At 41.1% G+C, this 16,484-nt stretch overlaps 1 protein-coding gene across 2 annotated transcripts in view; it reads right to left on the reverse strand.

The window, feature by feature from the left end:
- The window catches only part of APBA1 (amyloid beta precursor protein binding family A member 1), an 88,712-nt gene extending 86,320 nt beyond the window's left edge, over window positions 1-2,392 (reverse strand). For both annotated transcript variants that reach the window (XM_066339944.1, XM_066339942.1), the window contains exon 1: window positions 2,237-2,392. The gene's annotated coding sequence lies outside the window, so the exon portion shown is untranslated. The remainder of the gene's footprint in view (window positions 1-2,236) is intronic.
- Window positions 2,393-16,484: the final 14,092 nt, after the last annotated feature.

Here is a 16,484-nt window from a genome sequence, read left to right on the forward strand (position 1 = left end):
CTCCCCAAACCCAGAACACATTCCCTGCTCAACAGATATGAAACTGCAAACTCATCAACAAAGGATTGAGAATTAAATTAACAACTCAGGAAAATTGTGAAAAGTATTTCATATTAAGTAACCAAACAGGGTTATACTAAGGAGCTTTGCATGTCTCCCTCTTGACATACCAAAACTATCTTTTCTATCTACCTACCTAGATGTACCAAATCACCTGCCCAGCATTCTTACATTTTTTAACTGAAGAGCTAATCTGTAAATACTTTTGATAGCCTTCCAATAGGCTGGCCTTGCATCTGCAAAGAGACAGCATAGTAGCCAGAAAGTTTGCTACTTCAAGTGAAGATAATGCACTAATGTAAAATAGAAGTATCATTTTAAGCTACAACTAGAAACGTCCAAAAGTCAGAGCAATGAATTACATGGTTCACAGTACCCAGCCAACCTTGAACCACCATTACTCTGTAGAAATCAGTTTTGCCTAAAAGCCCATTGGTGTATCAATCTCAGACCACATTTTTCAAGGAAGACAAGCTGTCTTTCACTAAAGTTTACATTTCACTCATTAAATATCCACAACATTCAGATAAGGTGCATTACAACACTAAATGCTCTGCTTTTGCAGAATTTTTTTTGGTCATCCATTATTACTCACCAGACACATAATTTTTCTATACAAACATGCACGAATGCACAGAATTCAATAGCAACTGTTCTCCTTCCCTCCTGAACAGCACTTCTTGGCAGTCTATCCTGCCTCTTCCCCCCACAGCATTAGAGATGAAAGTAAACAAGCACCTCACTTTTGGTTTGGCAGTACATAGAGAATAAACACATTCTTTGTTACCATCATCTTTTGGGAAGAATAGACATCACGTGCTTTTTTCCAACATGGGCTGCAAAGGCAGGTGCAGCTGGTCCAGATTTAACAGCAATGCAGCAGGACCTGGAGTACTATGAACTGGAGTATTTTGCAGGGCAAGTTTTTTGGGACCCCATGGGCCGCAGCTGTAGAGCAGATACAAAATCGCAGCCACCTGGGTGTACTCTTATCAGCTGGTGTAAGGTGACGCACGTCAAAGACAAGAAAAATGCTACATGGCTGATCTGCCCTACACCCACATTAGCTCACTCTTAATGCATGCAGAGTCAGGCAAATATCTCTGCCTTCTAGTTCTTCAGCAGCTATGAAAACAGACGGATCTGCAATGCACTCTCTAAACCAAACTGCAGTTCCACAGCCCAAAAAATCTACAGAAGAAAGCAAAAAGATAAGAGTGTTCTATCCTAGACCCACAGCCTCTCTCTGAAACAGGAGATTTATGACGGTAGTAAAATAAGTCTTGGTAGACTGCTCCCACTGACTCTGGTCCTTACAGAAAGCAGATGCAGTGCATACGGCTGCATTGACCACGACTGTGATTCAGGCAATCACTGTTATCAAACTGCATCTCCGAGAAAAAAAAATTAAATTTAAAAAAAAAAAAAAAGCATATATATCAAGACGCCTTTTCTTCCCCTGAAACCAGAACGCCATGGTAGCAGATATCATCTTCAGCCCAGGGGTGGAGAGCACGCTCCACGCGGAGGATGGGAAGATCCAGGCCCCGCTGGGTTCCCTGCTGCAAACCGGGACGCGGCCGCAGACCCCGGCAGCATCTCCCGACGGAACGGGGCTGCCGAGACCGTCCTGCTGCTACGGCGCCGACCACTCCATCGCCGGATGCGAAATCAACACACTGCCCCCTCCCCCTCCCATTTGTCCTTTCCACCAGAGAAAAGGTGCGTGTGAAAATAAAAATAAAAAATAAAATTTAAAAAAAATCAAAAAGCAAACCAGTGCACTGGGGTATGCACGGCTCCACACAGCATTATCCTACACACATCCCACCCACCCACCGCCCCCCAAATAAAATACTGGAATAAATAAAACGGAGGGAAAGCACGCAATGCCCCCGCGGAGGCCGGGATGGAGGCGGTCATGGCCGCGCTGGCGCCGCTCCCCGCAGCCCGGGGCAGGTGCAGAGCTGCCCCGCTGGCTCGGAGATGCGCGCACGCCCACGCAGCCGGACGGGGCAGCCACAGCGCCCGCACCCGCGGCGAGAAGGAGCCGCCGGGCGGGCCAGGGCCGGCATCCGGCGCCGGGCACCCACCCCGCGGGCCCGCTGCCTCCCCGGCGCCTCAGCGGGGGCACGGCCGGACCCCCCTCCCGCTCCCGGCCGCCACCACTCCGCACCTCGTGCGGGTTCGAGCCGCCTCCTCAGCAGGCAGGGCGGCTCCGGCGGGGGCGGCGGTGCAGCGCAGGGCGGAAAGCCCAGCAGCCGGCCGCTCCTCCCGCGGCCACCATCTTCCACCTCCGCCTCCTCCTCCGGCCGCCGCCAGCACCGCCCGGGCCAGCCCCTCCCGCCGCACCGCCCTCACGCGTCAGCGCGCCCGCTCGCTCCCTCCCTCCCGCTGCCGCCCGGCGGGAGCGGGGCCCGACGGGCGTGGGCGGCGCCGCCCCGGGGCGCCGGCGGGGCCGCGGTTGGCGGGGCTCCTGGGTCCCGGGCCTCCCCGCGCGGCCGTGTGGGCGGGGCGGCCCCGGCCCCTCGCCGCTCACACGCCCGGCGCTCTGCGGAGAGGGTGCCCGTGCCTGGGTAGCTCGGAGTGAGGGAGGCCCTGCAGGGCGCTGGCCTGTCCGCCTTACCTTCCCTGAGCACGGCCTCCGCAGCCTCGGTGGCCCGGGGGGGAGGAGGCTCCCATCGCCGAGGAGGTGTGAGGGTGGGTGTGCCACAGCACCGCGTCCGCATCGCGGCTAGCCGCGGGCCCTGGCGGCCTCCACACCTCGGGGGAAGCTGCCAAGACCGAGGTGCAGCACACCTAACCAAATTGTGCACTCAGCCTGCAGGGAGGCTTACTGCCATGCTAGAAAGGGTTTGGCAGTGCCTCTTTGCCAAAATATTTATTCCTGTGCTCACATAGACAAACACAGCACTGGACCTTGGCTTCCATCTATAGCCCGGCTGGCTCATATTTTCTCCAAGCTCCTGCGCCCTGTACTTAACTGCCTCAGTGGTTCCACACATGCAAACAAAATCCTAAAATCCTCAAGGCGGTATATTGTATTTTATGGTATTTAAACAAAATAAACGATCAGAAGAAATACACCTTTTCTTTTTCACAGCCAGATTGATACCAAATCAGTTTTTTATTTTAAAAGAGGCCAGGGGACTTTAAAAAGCCTAACAACTGATGAAAAATTGTAGTATTGACAACATAAAATGGTATATTTTAACAGTATTGTTAATTCACCTCTTCAGGGAACACGTTCAACATCTGTGAAGTGTTTAGGCAAACCCCACTGCAAAGGATCATAAGTAATCTACATATAAAGGCTTCTAACTAATTACTATGATAACTTGGTGTTAGTTTGGATTTAATTGTCTTTTCCCCCTTCTAGTGGATAGAGACCGTTTGGTTCTTGGAAACAACACCTATTCCCATTATGTTATTGTTCAGTCGCTCTGTATTGCACAGCTGCATTTTTAAATGCCCAATGCCAAAATGTTACAGTATTCTCCAAATGAAGACTTCGAAAATGAGAGTATGAATAAAAGAAGTTGAAAAGAACGAAGAAGTGAAGGAAACACAAGTAATTTATTCTTTAGACAACTGTTACCAAAGTCCCGTCCTCCATTTTTAATACATTGCAACACTTCTTTTTTTTTTTTTTTTTTTTTTTTTTTCCCTCCTGTGCTAATAGTTTCAATTCATCACTGTTCTTCTGTCCTTTTCTGGAGGAACCTCATATTTGCAGCAGAAATAAATAAGCCTGGAGGCCATGTCTGTTCCCTTCTTTGTTACTGTGTCCTCCATATATGGCCCTGGAATAGCCCTGGGTTACCACGACTTAAGGTGTATAGAATATGCATTACAGATTTCCAAAACTGTCGATTCTCGGAGAGTTACATTAGGTAAAACACTTCACTTGCAGACAAGTTCCTTCTCCTTGTTCTACCTCTCAAAATAATGAAGCAGTTGGTCCTGAATGTGATCTAAATTTGCCCTTCTCTAAGATGGAGGTTTGCCCAGGTGACCTCTAGGGGTCCCCCCCGACCCACGTTTTCATGTTACTTTTCCGTCGTTCAAGAAGATTAACAATAGCAGTCTCAATGACTGCTAAATTATATCCTAGAAAAGTTTCATGTCCTAAACGCATTTTTCTCCCACATCTCCACTTACTGCATGTGTTTCTCAGCTCATGATGACAGATCTTCTAGCACGTAACTTGCCTGTGAACCTGAAGAGAGAGACACTGCTGGAATGCAATGGTGTTAGTATTGCTAATGCTGCATTAGCATTGACCTTCAGGCTCTTACTTGTTTTCATGATCATTATTATTTAGTCAAATTTCGATATATAAAATTAAAACTGACTTTAAAATCAGTAGGAAAAGCACCAAGACTAATCTGTAACATTTATAAAATCAAGTAGCGCTACGGATGACTCAATACTGTCTGCTGGATATTAAAGTATAGCATTCTGAGGGTGACAGTTTTGTAAGTAGCTGTGGTAATCAGTGACAAATACGTATTAGCTAGCTTCTGGCATTCTCAGACAATCGTGCTAAGGAAGAAGTGCTAAATACACTGAACCAATTTTTTCATTGTTGGGGGAGGAGGAGGGAGGAGAGAGTTGGATGTTGCTATTTATATGCCCATTAGCCTAGATAAAAGCTTTGGCCCCGGCAGGTCAGACACATTTTTCCTACATTAGTCTACTAATCTAGTCAGTTTCAATGTATTTTCAGGAAGTGGACATTGTGATGATCTTAGGTGTGTGTGACTTGTTATTTTCAGGCTTGGGCGAAAAGCAAAACAGCTCTCACAGGCTAAAAAGACCAGTGCAGGCTTGACATTTTTAAGGTCAGATAGCTCAAGACCCAGAAAGGATGGAAATTAATGCTTTCTACTGTCTGAAAGCTTAGGATTACAGCTTTCATATCTCAAAAAGCATTACTCACTGACTCTAGTGGTGTGTGCATTACCTGTTGCTAGAAAAGAGTAGGCTGTTTCAGGGGTGCTTGCTGGTACTTAAATAGGTGGGTTTCAGAAATGAACGTTTTATTTCTTTGATTTTCAAATTCTGGTAATCAACTAAAGGAGGACAGGTTTATGAATAGTATCTTCCAGACTCAACCATCTTATCTTCTTTACTAGTTTCTTGGTCTGAAATAGCTAAGTCAATAGCATGGAATCAGATTTATGGCATTCAAGCATAAAAATCCATTTTTGTCAACTATTCTGACTTCCCATATAAAATTTCAGATGCCTTATCATCCCTTTGTGGTCACCAGAAACTGATGTCTTGGCCAGGCTGACCTGATACAGAGACTGGATAGAGCTAGATAATAAAATAGGTATTTATTAAAAGGCCTTTAAGGGTACACCTTGAGCAGGAAAAGAGCCTGACCAGGTCTACACCCAAGATGGACTAAGAATGGTCACAAAATAGATGACCTGTCACGAGGCCTTATACTTTTATAAGTTTTGGTCCATTTGCATACTGGGGTTTAATTGTCCACTTACAGCTTTGGGTTGTGAAGTATCATCCTTCTTATCTTCCTTCTTCAGTCCACTGTTGTTTATGCTTTTGGGCCTGAAAGTTGTACTCAATTGTCCTTGGTCTTCAGCAGGAAAAGGATTTGTTTTGTCTACCTACCTTGAGAAGAGAGCTTACTAACACTTTATATGAGGCTCAGAATGACACCCCTGGGAAGCATAGATTCTGAAAAACATGAAAGCTAAAACTTAAGGCATCACCTTCATCCAATCTGTCTGTAACTCCTTAGCAGAATAAGAGAGTTTCCTTCATAAAGTAATTTTCCATGTCAGAGAATGATACCTTAACATAACTCCAAGCACTCCTGCAACCTCCACATGCATGAGGATGCTCTGCTTTATCACCTAGGTAGGTATAGTCTTTAAGGTAGTATTGGAAGAAATCAAACACTTTATTCTGTAAATGCTACTTCTGCATTATCTTTGATTATTTTTAATGGCATTTAAAAGAATCAATATTCTTTTAGTAATAGAATCTCTAATTAATTGGGATTAAACACCACTTTAAGTCTTCTAGTGCTGTTTCAAACATTAGTCATTGTTGCAAAAAAGTTGGGGTGCTTGCTTTACAGAATGTGAAAGAACCCCAAGTTAATTCTACAGTTAATGAAGTGACTATATTTTTTTCTGATAAGGATCGTTCATCATTTCAGTAACAAAGCAAATGGTGTTCTCACTGGTGGGCTGGTTCCTGGAGTCAGGTACTTCTGAACACAGTGCCATAGAAATGAGTTATGTGATCAGCCCAACTGCTTGGTAAAACCAAGCCAGAAGGAGGCTCAGGACCAGTTTTTTAACCCATAGTGTTATGGTTTAGGAATTGTATTCCACAATTTAGTGTTGACGCTGAAACATTACAAACCATGTACCATGTTCACTTCCCCACCTCCTCTCTTCCCCCCATCCCTGCAGAAGGCTAAAGAGGAGAACTAGAACTAGTAAAAAAAGGCAAGGATCACGGGTTGAGATAAGAACAATTTACTGGAAGCAGCAAATGAGGTAATAAATGAACATAAGATAATAAAGTAACAGCAACAATATTAAGAACAGAGTGCACAAGAGAGGTGAAGGATTCTCATGTGGTCACCACACAGATACAGTATTACCCTTTACCACTCGCTTCCCACTGCCTGATTGCAAGCAACCCCTTCCTCCTGCCCTTGTGCACAGCATCAGGTAGTATAGAAAAACCTATGGGTCCCAGTCATGCTCCTCCTAGCTACTGCAAAACCTAATCTGGTCCTGGCTGGAAACAGGACACAGGGCCTTCTGCCTGTAATTTCACATTTTAAACCAATGATTTGGCACTACTCTCCTTCTGATTTTGGATTTCAGCAAGTTTTCAGCCTCAGTTTAGGCACTTCCACTATTAACCCCAAGAGGTCCAAAAGAGAGGAAAAGGAGATACACCCAGCCAAGGATCCTCAGAAACATAAGTTCCCTTCTGCTAACAAAGGGAATCCAGTATCACTTGCATATGGGGACTTTCAGAAAGTGCTGCAAGTCTTTGTTAATTTCAAGGTGATATTTGTGACAGATATCAGGTGCAATCTCTTACCATTTGCTTTTTGAAGCACCTAAATGTCACAGTGTTAGCTATATTATGTCAAAAATATATCCATTATATCGGACCTGCTGTTTGAACACTTTGCAACTTATGCCTTAAGCCTCACCCCACTGCCTGGCAGTATGGAAGTGCTCCTTTCAAAACCATTTGAAAGAAAAGTGCCAGTGAAACTGATTTTTAAAAAAATTTCATTTTCAAGTGGACAGTAATTATATGTGATCCCTTTTCATGTGTGAGTGTCATAATACTATGATACCTTGCTGAAGAGCATGCTGTAGGAATACAAGTCTGAGGTAGTTGGTGTCTTGATCAAAGCTCAGTGAATACAAAAAAAACCATAACAAAAAACTCAACCCAGCTTAATTTACTCCAAATCAATGAGAAAATCATTCAGCTAGCTGCCTGTATTCAGACCAAGGGAGCAAATGTAAATGTAAAAATGTAAGAATAAAAAAAGTCCAGCATTTTTACTCAAATACAAAGCGAGTGAAATAAACAACGTTTACCAGAGCTAACCCAAGAGTCGCTGTCATAGCACTCAGGGATATTTGTGTGGTTTGAATGATGAGTAAAATTGGATAATAAAGCCTTGTGGGAAATTGAAATAAGCCTCATGTTCTCTGAAAAAAACAACAGAAACAGGATAAATTGAAACAATTGTCTGTCTAGTCTTGCGTATACACTTGTATTTACTTTCAAATAATAAGAGCAACTAATATATCTGAAGTGTGGTTTTTAAGGTGATGATAAAGCATAGCAATAAATGGACTTCTGTATGTTAAGTGTGACTGAAGGCTGAAAATGGAGCCTCCTCCTTGTCAAATTAGCCCAGGAGGCTGGCTTATTTAGGTCAAGGTCAGATGTATTTGGTATGTTCACTATAGAAAGACCCTTGTATAGCCTCCATTTCCAAAAGCTTTAGTCAGTGGGAAACTAACTTTAGTCACTATATGATAGATGGCAGCAACAAATGAGATGCAAAGTGAATTTGAAGGAAGGTGTTTTTTGCACTAACATCTTTTGCTTTTGCAAAGCAAAATTGCTGGATCAGGTTGAAGAATGCCTGTCATTTGGACAGGTGAAAAGAGTGGGCATGCACAGAATTGAAAGGTGTCAAGTTGATGGTTAGGTGAGAAATGTTCCAGCATTAGCACATGAACCAAGTTAAGGAGAAAGGCAGCTTTTGCCAGAGAAATGGGAACTTTGATCATCTTGCTGAAGAAATTTCAGCCTTCCTCGAAGAACGTATACAGGTGAGTTCACATATAACCATTTTGTCTCCAAAGAAGGAAAACATAAGAAAGAATAAATCCTAGGTCTACCCGTCAGTCTTAGGAGAGTTGTGGGAGTACAGGAAAATTTAAATTGTTGACAGCACAGTTCCTTTAAATAGTCTGCTAGTTGTGCTGCAAAGATGTAGCAAACTTCTATGATTACATGCAATCTCATAATTTTTCTTCAGCCTAATTTTAGATGAAGGTAGTCTAATATGTTATGGTTTATCTCCTGAGATTTTTTTGTTGCCATGGTTTTACTACATATCACCATTAGAACAAACTGAAGTATGTTAACAGAGTGAAGGAAGTAATTTTTTTCATATTAATTTTTATTAAAATGGAGCCTGGACTTATTTATAGTTTTATTTCTTTATGTTGATCTGAAGATCATGCTTCGTAGATACTGAAGATCATGCTTCATAATGCACCTCAAGACACCACTAATTCTAAACTGTTTGCATTTTAATTTTTACTGTGTAGCTAATGATATGAAAAGGGAAATGGTCAGAAACTGTAATGTTCCAGACCTTCCTGAGCAATGGCTGTAGTGAAAATGGTATGTGCAGAAATTAGTTTCAGTAGCAGCTTTTTAAATGAATTATGGAAGGCAAGAGTATAAACAGTTTACCTGTGATTTTTTTTTCTGTATGAAATATGTTCATGCAAAAGTTATCAATAGTAAGACTGAATACTGTGGCTCATATGTGGTACATCACAAAAATGCCACAGATTCTTTGTTGCAGTTACAACATTGCAATATTAGAAAATATACAGAGTGCTACTCATTAAGCAAATACATTCCAGCTATTGGTTTTGTGGAATTTAGAAACTGCAATCACAAAATACATATATACATGCATATATATTCTTTTATTGTTGAAAAACATGAGTCCAAAGATCACACAAAGTGCAATAAGAACTTCCCACACAGACTGAATTTCTGCCCCTTGAGTGCGTAACCAATACCCTATGCAGGCCAAGAGCCAGACCAGAGAGCCATGTCCCTGACACCTCCTCAACGGGATTCATATGTGACAATGCATTAACCAATTTGCATTTTGCTAAATATATGCACACGAACTGTTCCTTGTTTTTTGGGTGCTTAGTAGGACCTGTGGTGCACTGAGCAGTGCAGACAGGGAAATCATCTGCTTTAGTAAAACTAATGAGCCCTTTCACAACATGACATGATTTAAACTCTCCAGAACAAAAGTCACAGCAGTCAGGTGCTAAACACAAAAGCACAGCTAAATCCTGGCCAGCTCCTACAGATTCATCAAAACAAAATAAATCACTCCTGTTTTATGCCACACCATGCAGCTTAGCATATTTAATAGTATGTTAATATTAATTAATGTATCATATTCCAACACAATTGTCTTCCTGGCCTGAGTGGGGACAAACTTCTTATTCTTCCTATCAAACCTTTAGCACCACAAAACAAAAACCCCAAACAAATATATTCACTGATTCAGAAAATGAAAAATAGAGATAAAAAGAAATATGATAATATCTTGGAAAACTAGTTACTGTAACAGACAGATGTAGGAAGGCTCAACTTCACTCATGCAGCCAGACTCACAGAAGCCATAAAGTAGCTTTTATCCTTCACAAAGGATATCAGCCTTGAGGTTTCCAGACAAGCAGGTCCATCTGCCCAGTTTGCACAGTGGTAAAGCAGGTCCTCATGCTCTGTGGGGTGGTGAGCCTATATTACTTTCTGTGTACATTCAGTAGGTTTTTCATACCCTCCTTTGCCCTCCAAGTTTAAAGAAAGATATACTTTATATTTCTGCTTCCGTTATAGAAACCCCTCTATAATCAGAGAGAAATAGAGATACGTATTTCCCTTCTCTCCCCTCAATGTCCAGAGTCAACAACAGGTTGTTCCTGTGAAAGTGCTACTTTCTGTTCCAGTGTGATCTGACAGTTTAACCCATAAATTTTTACCCACTGGTAAATTTGCAGTGGTTAGTTCTGCTTGCAGGGATAGCGAAGAAGTGACATTTTCATGTTCCTAAATATGACTCAGTGCAGCCAGCTTTGACCTGTTGTGTATCAATAAACATTTAAGTCTGCATCCCTATTTTTAACTCAGTGGACCCACTTAATTAATGCAAGTATGTTCTCTTCCTCAATTGAAGACCAAGAGAATTGCTGATTGAGACAACCCAAAGTCCTTTTAGACAGAAGGGAATTTATCTCCCTATATTTCATGTTGCTCCCTTTCCATCCTCATTACAGTCACTTAGAAACTAATTCTTAGCTCTGCCACCCTCACCTCCAATTACTCAGTTCAAGCAGTAGTTGCAGTTTTCCCTTTGTTTCTGTGGTTGCACTATCGTACAGGGAAAACTCATGATTAGCTGGAAAGTGAATTTTAATTTCTGTATTAATTCAATTCAAGCACTACTTGACTGAATAGCCTGTATTTCATGGGACTGTAGAAACCAATAAAGCTATTTGAGGACTTTTTGAAAGCTTTTACTTTTCCAGACGAAGTGAAAAGGCTGCAGAAAGTAAAGAATAAAGCTGTCATGAAGCAAGGTTTTCAGCTTCCTTGGAATACTGGCAAACCTGTTTGTGCAAGGGTATATAAAGGGAGATAGTTTCTGCTCCCTTATAGGTATCTGATCAAGGACGTTTCCAATACCAAAGGGCATAACAAGTAAAGGGGTAGCCAAAACACAGCACAAAGAGACACAAATCCAACAGATGAACTAACAGAGGCAAAGACAAGAAACAAACCTAAATGATGGGTTATTAAAAAACCACAGACAGATTGGAAAAGTTGCAACTGATGAGGATGGAAACCTGAGGGTCCGAGGTGTCTGAGGTGATTGGTGTACCTGTGCAGATGCATGAAGGATGTGCAGGAGTGGGGATGGGGAGGTAGTGGACAGTGGTAGACAGCAAGGGGTACAAAAGGGACCAGTTACTCGTAAAACACAGCCAGACAGGACCTTGTAAAGATAGCAAGTTATGCACAGAGAGGTGGTTCTTCTCCTTTTCCCAAGAAAAAGCCATATTGTCCTTCAGCAGTGAAGACAGCCCAATAAGGAAAGAAATGAAGATCAACAGACTATCAGTGGCAACTAAATTTTCATGGCTTCACCAACTTGTCTGAAATGTTGAGAAATCTTGCTGACTTATAGCAGTTATGTCCCATAGAGCTAAAGATGCATACCCAGACATGCTATCTGGCATGAAACTACAGAACTCGGCTATCTTTTAGTCTTATTTTGCTTCATGCCTGTAAGTGTTAAAAGATGTAAGCTTTTCATTTTAGAGTGGATAATGATAAAGCCCAGACTGATCTTTCTCCTCCTATATTCTGTTTGACTCCACTCGGTAATCACTAACTGCCATGGAAACCACTAAGTGCAACTTCAGTAATGTCACTTTTATTAATCACTGGTGTCACACAGATTAATACCTCTGTTTAAACAAGCAACCTTATATGGTGAAAGAAAACAAGACCTTTAAAAATTCACAGGTTCCAGAGCAAAAAATCTTTGTTATCCTGATCTTTAGAGCTATAAGACAACAGTAAAGGGTACTTAAAAAAAAAAAATACTAGATGGCAAGTCAGAGTTGAGAATATATTCAGGATTAAAAAAAAAAAAAACAACCAGCTGAGTCATATTAAATAGAAAACTTCTCACTTCCCTTGTGAACACTCCACCTCAGTATCTGAAAAACACTTGCCCTCTGTATTGGTTTAGCATGGCCTGGTTTTTGGTAGCAGGGGGGGCACAAAGATGGCTCCCACGAAAAGATGCTGGAAGCTTCCACCATGTCCAGCAAAGTCAATGCTGGATGGCTCTAAAGATGGACATGCTGCTGGCCAAAACTGGGCCAATGAGAGGGCTGGTAACACCCCTGTGATGACATGTTTAAGAAGAAAATCAAAACAAAGTGCACACAGTCTTGCTTCTAGTCAGAGGAGGTGAGAACATATGAGGGAAAACAACAAGGAGACACCAAGGTCAGTGGAGAAGGAAGGGGAGGAGGTGCTCCAGGCACTGGAGCCAAGATCCCTCTGCATGCCGTGGTGAGACTATGATGAGGCAGCTGTGCCCCTGCAGCCCATGGGATCCACAGGGGGGTGCAGAGATCCACCCATGAGGATCCAAGGAGGCAGAGATCCACCCGCAGCCTCTCTGCTACCCAGCTGTAGAAGGGGAAAGTGAGTGAGCAACTCTCATGGGTGCCTGCTGTTGGGCCAGTGTCAAATCACAGCACCCTCCAAAGGCTTTCATCTTCCCCTGGGAACTGCTTTCCTAGCTTGTAAACATGTCAGACATAGCTCATGCAGATAATAGCAAGGCTGAAACAAAAAACTGAAAGAACTGTGTTGTGCTTTTTTCCCCATCATGCCTGACAAACTTACCCACTCTCTACTGATGCTTCTTGACATATCATTTCCACTTACTTTCTTTTTTTACCTCTTTACTAGTCATTGCAGAAAAGTAGTTCCCTAAGTGCTTCCAATGTTTGGTTACAAATGAAGTGGTGAATCCATGGTTCGACTTCAGACGTGCAGAAGCCCAGACTACAGAGTTAACAGATAGACACTCCACACTTCTGGAGACACAAACACCACCTTCTTGTATCCAACATAGATGTTCTAAAGTGGTAGCCCTAAAAAGGTATTAGTAGCTGTGGAAGATGAAGACTTACTGGAACTAGAAAAGAGTGGAAGACTTGAAGCCCTGTGTCTGCGAACAAATAATTATTACAAAGTGCAAGTGGAAGAGAATGACCATGCGAAAGTATTTTTAACTTCTTTCTCTGTATAGCTGAACAAGATAACAAGATGACTAGACAGTCTTAATTTGAGAAATATTGAACATATGCTGCAGAACTCACTCAAGTCTATGAAAGAGATCTAAACATCTAAGTCAGTTCTGCCAAAAAATTAACAACTTTTCATAAATTAAATCATAGAACTATACATGAAATAGAATACTATTTGAAGAGTTTAACTGCAGATTGACACTGCGGATCCAGCTGTTAATGTATTCATATGTGCATAATTAGAAAGTTTACAAAAATAATGAGCATACTCAAGTGTCTTTTTATTCAGTTCAGATCAGGGGTCAGATTAGGGAGGGTTCTTCTTCAGGTAGTCTCATAAATAAAATTTATACAGCAGAATTTATGTTCTAAAGGCAGTCAAGTGGAATCAAAGCACCATGTATAGTAGTACTTCTATATTACATCTATCTTTAATATGAATCAAAGAAGATATACTTTCTTAACACAAGAGGACAATTACCTGCTTTTAGTATCTGTGAAATGCTTTCCCTTCTATTTTAACAGCATAAAAATTGTATGGAACCTGGAAAGACTGGCACAAGTTAATTCTTGTTTGATCCCAGATTTTAAAAAAGGCAAGCACATCACAGAACATCATGCTGAAATTTTAAAAAGTTAAAGAAACAAGCAGCAATTAGTTGCCCAAGTTCTGCAACTCTAGAAAATATAGCCAGCTGTGTATTGCCAGAAAAAAGTATCTTAGAAAGAACTAACTCCTGTTAATCTCTGTCTTTTAGAAACTAAGCTTGAACAAAGATCTACAAAAACTTTTGAAAAAGGCCTAAATGTCAGTGTTTAAAAGAACCAAAAGTAAGTCTGCTATCATCACCTAATTCATAACAGAAGATGAAGCTCCTGTCAAAGAAAGCATATCACCAAAGAGATTAGCAGTAATTACGAGGGGTGTCTTCTGAACAGTGAATGAAAATGGAGTTCAGTGTTGTCAGAGAACAAAGGCTTTTTAGGAGATGAAAAGTTTATTTATAAACAGCCAACATTTAACAAAAACAATATTACACTATTTTCCATTTTCTACAGAAATACAATAACTTACAGCGGTGCTTAGTCACTAATACATATAAAAACAAGTCTGCTGATAAATAAGTGAAAAAATCTGTTTAGCAACCACCACCACTAAAATTGTACCTGTAAAGTTTGGAACATATCTGCATAGAATAATTAGAACTGTAAGGGTGCTCTTTTTTATTTTGTAAGTCATTTTGTACTACTAGGATATGCAAAAATTTATTTAACATGCAATACAAAATATTTGAGATAAACAAGGTAAAACTCAGTGTGCACAACTGGAAAAAAGTGCTAAGATGCCTTTCTATGTTTCTAACTAAACATCAGGAAAATGCACTTTTTATATGGTGGAATTTCGAATTCCCTTCATAGCAAAACCAGATTTATAAAAAAAAAAATCTATACTAGGCCAGGCTCCAGTGAAGAAGGACTAAAGGTGCGGGGGAAGTTATCGAGTACTAGATAACAACAAATAATTGAAGAACATCACAAATCAACATTATGTAGATGAATTCTACAAAACAGATTAGCTGTTAGCTAGTAATAAGCCTTTGTGGAGATGGAAGGGTGACAAATGTGCAATTTAATGTTGACCATAAATCCAGCATGCCTGGAGAACAGCAACACTCAGGCCATCCACTGTTTATTAAGACATTCCTGTTCAATATTGCATCAGTTATCACACAGCACTTAAAACCTCACCAGTCATCCCTAAATATCTTGCACAAACCTCGAGCACTGGTAACTATTTGCTATTGATATGCAATACTTCCAAAACTTCCCAAACTGTTATCCTGGCTTGCACACAGGTATATAGTATGAAACTTTTTGCCACTAGGAAAGATGAAAAATCATGGAGGCAGGGGAGACAATGGGGAGTTTTGAGCTGGGGGAAAGAGGGAGAGAGAAGGAGAGGAGAAAATAGAGGGGGGGAAAAAACAGAGGGGAAAAAAGGAAGCTTTCTTAGCTACTGAGACCCTGCAGTACCCTTAGTTTTTCTCTAGCTGCCCTTTTAAACCTCTAACATTCCATAACCTTAATGGCTCCTTTTTCCACAGTGCCAATGACTATACACTACACTAACTGGTGTTTTATGTGGTTTGTATGGTTTTTGTTGTGGGTTCTTCTTGTTGTTTGGTTTTTTGGGGTGTTTTTGTTTTATTGAAGCCATAAATACAACCATTTGTGAAGGACAAACAAGTCTCTTACAATTCATCACATTAAGTATGTCATGGCTATCAGGTAGAGGCTGATACTCTTTCCACAGCATGGCCTGATCTGAAATAAATGAAGTCGATGGGAATTTTGAAACTCATTTAAACTGATGTAAAAATTAAGCGTTCATATCACAAACAAATGACCAGATCCTAAAAATTACTTCTACACAAGGACCTTGGTGGGTTTATTACTTGATCCTTTCTGAACTAATGAACACCCAAATTAAGTAAGCCAAGATTGCTCATATCAACTATGGGCTTCCTTACGTATTCTTTCTATCTAGTAGCTAGTAAGAGAAAATGAAAGAGTTAGAAAACAAGAAATATTTGAGAGAAGCTCTTTTAAGCTTTGCATTTAGGATGATGAGCAATACTTTCAGTAATGCCCTGTGATTTCAGGTGCTCAATTTAGAACACTTGGAATGAATCACATTGTCTAAGAGGAAACAGGAAAGGTGCTAGCATTTTCCATAAAACTGCTTCCTTTAAGAAAAACTCTCAAATCAAATAATTCAAAATCAGAAGACACTCAAAATGAAGAGTAATTCTAAAAATGTTTTATGTTATTTATTTTTACAAAAAGAATGTAAAAAATACCCTAAAGTACCAAAAAGATTACTTGTTTGTATTTAAATACCAATTTAAATACAATTTAATTATACTAGTTATACTTTTTTCAGTCTCCTGTGATGCTAAAGCACTCATCCAAAACATGCCTGTCCATTTCCTTTCTGGAGGACTCATGAAAAGTATCCCCTGGGTATTGACTGAGCACCTCCAAATTTTCTCAGCTTGCATGACCTTACAAACTCTTTCACAGTCTCAAATACTCTCTACAAGCACTTGGAATAAACACCACCACTAATGATTTGGTTGGTGTGTGCAGGCATTTGCCTAAGTATCATGATAATCAGGCAGATTATTACAGAGAGGGGAAGCAATAGATCTCACTGCTTTCAGCAGACAACCTGGCACT

This window comes from Sylvia atricapilla, chromosome Z (genome assembly GCF_009819655.1).
Source record: "Sylvia atricapilla isolate bSylAtr1 chromosome Z, bSylAtr1.pri, whole genome shotgun sequence".
Classification (NCBI taxonomy): domain Eukaryota; kingdom Metazoa; phylum Chordata; class Aves; order Passeriformes; family Sylviidae; genus Sylvia; species Sylvia atricapilla.